Source organism: Pseudorasbora parva, chromosome 14, assembly GCF_024679245.1.
Source record: "Pseudorasbora parva isolate DD20220531a chromosome 14, ASM2467924v1, whole genome shotgun sequence".
Classification (NCBI taxonomy): Eukaryota; Metazoa; Chordata; class Actinopteri; order Cypriniformes; family Gobionidae; genus Pseudorasbora; species Pseudorasbora parva.
In genome coordinates, this window is record NC_090185.1 from 23012760 (window position 1) to 23020400 (window position 7641).

Here is a 7641-nt window from a genome sequence, read left to right on the forward strand (position 1 = left end):
GGGGCTGCTTGCGAGCATTGTGAGCGATTACCACTGAGAACGCTGCGCTCCCGCCGGGCACTCTTCGAGGAGGGTGCCTCGGCTCGTGTTCCCCGCGGCTCTGGTCCCGCTGCCGCCGAGGCGGAGCGAAGGCTGCAGTCGTGGGGATCACAATTGGATGTTGCAGAGGGGTTAGAGACGGGCGCTGCCTTATCTCTGCCCTCACCTGCTCCATCCAGCGGCTCTTCTCGGGGCATGGAAGCACGCATGGCGGTTTCTTCCCCCCCGAGAGAGTCGCCGGTGCTTCATCTGTCCAGCTCTGAGGAGGTGGACGTTGAAAGCATCGAGACTGAAGACTCGCCACTTCAGTCCCCTGCTAGTGAGGAGCTAGTTGAGGTTCTGACGCGAGCAGTGGCCAGATTAAACATCGACTGGCCCACTGAAAGAACTGAGGCAGGAAGAAAGCGTCACAGTAAATTAGACGAACGATTCCTGCCGGGGCCTGCCGTTCTTCCATGACTTGCACACCGAGGTGGCAAGATCATGGAGGAGACCGGCATCATATAGAGTGTTCAGCCCGCAGACCTCGGTCTACAGCAACATCGCCGGGCTGAAACAATATGGTTATGGGGCGATGCCAAAGGTTGAAGAGACGCTTGCGAGCCATCTCTTGCCTTCCTCGGCATCGTCCCTTAAGGCCCCGACTTTACCCACCAGACCTCTTAAGACAACGTCGGCGCTGGTTGGTAAAGCGTACTCGGCAGCGGGTCAGGTGGCTGCATGCCTGCACACGATGGCTATCGTGCAGGCATATCAGGCCGACCTGCTGAGGGATTTGGACGGTAGTGATGTCGTGGGGGGAGATATTGTAGCTGAATTAAGATCGTCAGCTGATTTAGCTCTCCGGGCCACCAAGGAGACGGCCAGATGTGTTGGCCGCTCCATGGCAGCATTGGTGGCCACGGAGAGGCATCTATGGTTGAACCCCACAGACATCAAGGAGAAGGAGAAAGCTTTCCTGCTTGATGCGCCGCTTTCTCCTGGAGGCCTCTTCGGTGACGCAGTTCACACTGTCACCGAGAGGTTCCAGGAGTCGAAAAAGCAAGCTGCGGCGCTCAAGCAGTTCCTCCCTCTCCGGGTCCAGGTCCCTGGGGCTGCTGCTGATACCATCAAGCAGCCCAAACCGAGTACGAGCTCCTCACACAGGGCTCAACAAAAGCAGAGCGTCGCTGCCCGAGCTCCCCCTCAGCGCGGGGACGAGGGGCGGCGCTCTCAGACGAGGCCTTCGAGGGGCAGGGCTGATCTGCGGACAGTCCTGATCGCCAAGAAGGCCTCGTCGAAGCGTTCCTGACGCCAGAAGCGTCAGGACGCTGAGGGTGGTTCCCCCCGTAGGGAAACGGTGTTTACCCCTGCCAACGGTACCCGTTTCCCTGCGGCACCCTCGGGGGGCCGCGCTGCCAACCCCGCCGCAATGCCGGGGCGCAGTCGGTCTCCGCGGGCCACCCGAGGGTGGTCCGCACCCCCTTCGGGGGGCCCCCGAGCAGTCAAGTCAGTCGTTCCCTGCCGGTCCGCCGCTTCAGGGCACTGTGCTTGTTGCTCAAAATACACCAGAGGCCAGCCTCGAGAGGCTGGTTCCCTTAGTAGATTTTCTAGACGAGTGGAAACGTCTATCAAATATATCTCATTGGGTCCTGCAAATAATAGAAAAGGGGTACGCCATTCAATTCAGAAGTCGGCCACCTCCTTTCAGCGGTGTCCTACCTACAGAGGTGGGCCCGGAGCAGGCTCTGGTAATGGCACAGGAAGTAGAGACACTCCTGCAAAAAGGGGCTATAGAGAGGGTTCCCCCTCCCAGCAGGGAGTCTGGCTTTTACAGCCGTTACTTCATCGTGCCGAAGAAGGATGGGGGCTTACGCCCGATATTAGATCTGCGGCTATTGAATCGCTCGGTGGCCAAGCTCAAATTCAAGATGCTTACACTCAGACAGATTGTATCGCAGATCAAGTCGGAGGATTGGTTTGTCACCATAGACCTCAAGGATGCGTATTTTCATGTCTCCATCCTTCCACATCACAGGAAGTTCCTGAGGTTTGCCTTTGGGGGAGAGGCATACCAATATCGAGTACTTCCCTTCGGTCTAGCACTGTCACCCCGCACGTTCACCAAGTGTGTGGATGCAGCTCTGGCGCCGCTGCGTCTGCAGGGCATCCGCATTCTGAACTATATCGACGACTGGCTGATTCTAGCAAATACAGAGCAGATGGCGGTTCAGCATCGAGATGCTGTTCTCGCCCATATGTCGAAGCTGGGGTTGAGGCTGAACGCCAAAAAGAGTGTGCTTTCTCCGGCTCAGAGAACCACTTTTCTAGGTGTGAACTGGGATTCGGTAATTATGCGGGCGCAATTATCGCCAACACGCATAGCATCGATCCTGGCAGCCGTCAAAGAACAGAGGCTAGGCCGAGCCGTCACTGTGAAACAGTTCCAGAAACTGTTAGGTCTCATGGCAGCAGCGTCCAACGTGATACCTTTTGGCCTACTGTACATGAGGCCACTGCAGTGGTGGCTCAAAACAAAAGGGTTCTCCCCGAGGGGAAATCCGCTCCGCATGATCAAAGTCACGCGACGATGCCTACGTGCTCTGGTCATGTGGAAAAACCCGGGGTTTTTATCTCAGGGTCCCGTGTTGGGGGCTCATGTTCGTCGCGTAACGCTAACGACAGATGCCTCTCTCACGGGCTGGGGGGCGACCATGAGTGGTCGCTCATCCCAGGGTCTATGGCAGGAACATCAGCGGCACTGGCACATAAATCGTCTAGAGATGCTCGCAGTGTTTCTTGCATTGAAACAGTTCCTGCCCGACCTCAGGGGCCACCACGTGCTAGTCAGGACAGACAACACGTCGGTGGTCTATATAAATCACCAGGGGGGTCTGAGGTCTCGTCCGTTGGACAAATTGGCACATCGGATCCTCCTGTGGGCCCAAGGGAAATTGCTGTCAATCAGGGCAGTATATATCCCGGGGGCCCTGAATCAGGAAGCAGACAGCCTGTCGAGACAGGGGCCGAGGCCCGGGGAATGGAGACTCCACCCAGAGGTGGTGGAGCTCCTCTGGAAGGTTTATGGGAAAGCGGAAATAGACCTATTTGCTTCGGCGGAGAATTCCCACTGCCCGCAGTGGTTTTCTCTGACCCATCCAGCCATGCTGGGGTTGGATGCCATGGTACAGGAGTGGCCGAGGCTGCCTCTGTACGCCTTCCCCCCGATTGTCTTGCTTCCAGGAGTTCTGGAGAGGGTACGCCGGGACGGGGCCCAGGTACTTCTAGTGGCTCCGTACTGGCCGACCCGAGTATGGTTTTCGGACCTGATATCTCTCCATGAAGGCTCTCCGATGGAGATTCCGACCAGGAGGGATCTACTCTCTCAGGCGGGCGGGAGATTCCTGCACCCACGCCCAGAGATGTGGAAACTGTGGGCTATGCCTCTGAGGGGGCTAGGCTCATAGAGGAAGGTCTCTCGGCCGAGGTCGTAGAGACCATCCTGCACTCCAGAGCTCCGTCCACGAGGAAGCTGTACGCTTTGAAATGGAGACTTTTCTCAGCATGGTGCAGAGAACGCCAGTGGGACCCAGTTAACTGCCCGGTTGGTACAGTGCTGGAGTTCCTGCAGGCAAGGTTCTCGGCAGGGTTGACCCCCTCCACAATAAAGGTGTACGTGGCGGCCTTGGGTGCCTTCCACGTCCCTTTCGGTGAAGTGTCTTTGGGAAGACACCCTCTAATTACACGCTTCCTCCGTGGCACATTAAGGTTGAGGCCGGCTATGCACTCGAGGGTCCCAGCATGGGACTTGGCCGTTGTTTTGAGGGGCTTGTCCGGACCACCGTTCGACCCCTGGAGGAGGTTTCGGACAAGTTCCTCACCCTAAAAACCATCTTTCTTTTGGCCATATCATCTCTCAAAAGAATAGGAGATATTCAGTCCCTGTCGGTAGGGCCCTCATGTTTAGAGTTTGCGCCGGGGATGGTGAAAGCATTTCTGCATCCCAGGCCGGGTTATGTCCCCAAGGTTCCTACGAGCCCACGGGGACCCATCACTCTCCAAGCCTTCTGTCCTCCTCCGTTTAAGACGTCAGACCAGGAAAGATTAAATCTGCTGTGTCCTGTGAGGGCACTGGATACATACGTCCACAGAGCTGCCCTGTGGAGGAAATCTGACCAATTATTTGTCTGTTTCGGACCCCCTAAGAAGGGGGCTCCAGTATCCAAGCAGAGGATGAGCAAGTGGGTGGTCGAGGCCATCTCACTTGCTTATGAAGCGGCTGGGCAGCCGTCTCCACTGGCTGTCCGGGCGCATTCAACCAGGGGTATGGCTGCTTCAAAAGCACTCTTGTCGGGGGCTTCCCTCCACGATATTTGTAACGCGGCCGGATGGTCATCTCCTTTAACCTTCGTCAGGTTCTATGAACTAGACCTGGCATCTACTGTTGGGGCGCAGGTTCTCTCGTAACCGTGTGTGCTTCGGCTTCACACATACGAGACACTTGGTCCTATGGCGGTGTGGGTATAAGCGTTCTCACAGCGTTTCGACGCAGCTCGAGTTCCCCGAAAGGGAACGTCTCAGGTTACGTATGTAACCCTAGTTCCCTGAGGGAACGAGACGCTGCGTCGCTTTGCCATACTCCCGGCGTGTCCGTGATCACTTACTTCAGGCTTTATCAGAAGTTAGTTCCTGTTTGTTTTCACGGACGCTTTATAGCTTCCGGTCGATGACGTCATCACGCCGACGATCGATCTTTTTTCCGATGGAATGGTTCTACAGGCGCTTCACGACGCATTAACGCAGAGGCGTTCTCACAGCGTTTCGACGCAGCGTCTCGTTCCCTCAGGGAACTAGGGTTACATACGTAACCTGAGACGTTTTGCTGCTCATGGTGCTGCTTCATTTTTGTGGAAACCACCATACCATTCAAACATTTGTGGTAAAATTAAAAAAGAGAGAAATTAATACTTTTGTTGATCAGACATAAGCTACATTAAATTGATCACAAGTGATATTTTTAATATTACAAAAGATAATAATGTATTTAATAAATGCAAATAAATGCTGTCCATTGAACTTTCTATTCATCAAAGAATCCTGAAAAATTAAATCATGGTTTCCACAACATTTTTAAGCAGCACTTTTTTCAACACAGATAATAATCAAATGTTTCTTGATTATGAAATCCTCATATGAGAATGATTTCTGAAGGCTCATGTGACACTGAAGACTGGATTAATGATGATAATATTACTGTTTTAACTGTATTTTGGATTAAATAAATGCAGCTTTGTTGAGCAGAAGATAAACATTTAAAAAGCTGTCAGTTAGCACTGCATTATTCATATGATAGGCCTACTTTATTATCAATCAATAGCCTACATTGAGATGGCTTGAAAAACACACATAAAGCATATATTGTCGCAATCGTCTGATTGTCGTCGTCACGTTTCATCTCTCATAACGATTGTTTTTTGTGTCGCTGTTAACTTGCCCACCATCGCACAGGTAACGTCGGTTCGAATCCCGCTCGGAGCAGGTCGACTAGGATCGGTGAGACCCAGTAAAAGTGCGGGGGATGAAATACACTTTATTAAAAGCCACCACAAACTTGTAGCCAATAAGCAGGTAAGGGGCGTGTCTATGGTGAGAAGAGAGGCCCAGTGCGCGTCATTATTCAAAACACACGAGTCACACAGGACAGACATTAGCCAAGAAAAAACTAGTATATGCTGGCTTTTGCTTGAATATGATCGTGTGTCATGTTTGCTTGTTTGTCCATTTGCGATCGTATTGTCACTCACTTCAGTGATGATAAAGACCCGTTCATTTCCACACCACATGGAGCATCTAAATCCCCTCAGTGTTTCAAGGTTTCAAGCATCAGCTCACAAAATGTGTCCGACAGCTAAGATACTATACTGCTAATATATGTTTGTTTCCTCTTTTCATCTCTACAACCCATCCGGTCATAATTGTAATATGTCGTTAGCTGGATTATCGAGCTTGTACACTAACGTTATCGAGTTGTTCATGAGAACAGTTTGTGTTTGTGATCGCTATAACCAGTGCTTTAAGTGGCCCAAAAGAAGTGCCGGTACTCTATTATTATTATTATTATTATTATTATTATTATTATTTATATTATTATTAATATTATTTTTGCTGACTCCTCTCCTCCCCTGAGGTAACAACAACTATGAAGGGGTTTTATACGTAGGGTTGCCAACTTCTGGAAAATAAAATAAGGGACAATCATGGTTCTTTAAAGGGGGGGTGAAACACTCAGTTTCAGTCAATCTCATGTCAATCTTATGTACCTATAGAGTAGTATTGCATCCTTCATATCTCCGAAAAGTCTTTTGTTTTATTATATTTGTAAAAGAAATATGGGCTGTACCGAGTCTTTCCGGAAAAAAACGAGCGCCTGGAGGCGTATCGTGTGGGCGGAGCTAAAGAATGACGAGCACAAAGCGGTGACGTCCTCAAGCGTGGAGAAACCCACGGCTATCTCAGCTAATAGATATATGATCCAGAATCTAATTCGGAGGATGAAATAGAAACAGCAACAGCAGGACGTCCGTCTCTGTGGTATGTACTGTATTTAGAGGCCTGTTAACATGACATGATTCGGTTTATGGACTATTGTATGCGACCAAACCTTAGTAGCAAGCAAAACGGTTTTGCACGTCAGAGTAGTGTAACAAGTTACATAGAAAAGCAATGAAGTCCGTTAGTGCATTTGAATGACGAAGCACGCGATCGTGTCGTTTACTGATGTTTACTCACGCCCACATTTGAAGCAGTTTTACTCACCGGCTGCTTCCAAAGCAGGACCGAACCTTTATCGCTGGGATGGCTCCGTCAAAAACACTCTTCTTGGAGTGTGGAGATCCACTTTGCGATGCGACTGAAGCATTTCTGCGTTCAAATCGATTCAAATGCAGCGCTGCCTTCCCGGAATGCTGTGCTGAAGCGTTGAAGTCGCTGTCAAAGTAGAGGAATGAAGTGGAGCGCAGCGCGGACCAGAGCATATGAGCGGAGTGGAGCGGTGAGAATCTCCGCTCATCGCTCACGGAACTGTTCACCCCTCCGCTCCCCCGCTCAAAGCTACATCAGGCCGCTCCACTCATTATTGCTCAGCGCTCAACGGAGTTTGCTTCGCGCTCCACTCAAATCGCCCCCCGCTTGCTCCAAAAAAGAAAAAAAATCTACATGTATATCACTGAGCAACAACAACATTTTTCAAATAGAAATGTTTTATTCCAAATTACAAATTAGGCTAGTCACAAAAAGTCCTGTAAAATTAAACGAACAATAGGCATAATAATATAAATAAGAATGATATAAACAAAAATATACATAAACGTTTTAAAAGTAAATTAACTATTAGGCCAGAACTTTGATTAGTGAACTTCTGCGCAACGCGCACGATTAAAATTTAAATAGGCTTATATCACCCATTGTACACACAAACTGCTGTAAAATTAAATGAATAATTGGGCCTAATAATATAAATAAAATGTATAAACAAAAATATAAAAAATCCAGAAACATTTTAAAAGTAAATTAACTATAGGCCAACATTCTTTTAACTGATTTTTGCGCAGCGCGCAGAATTAA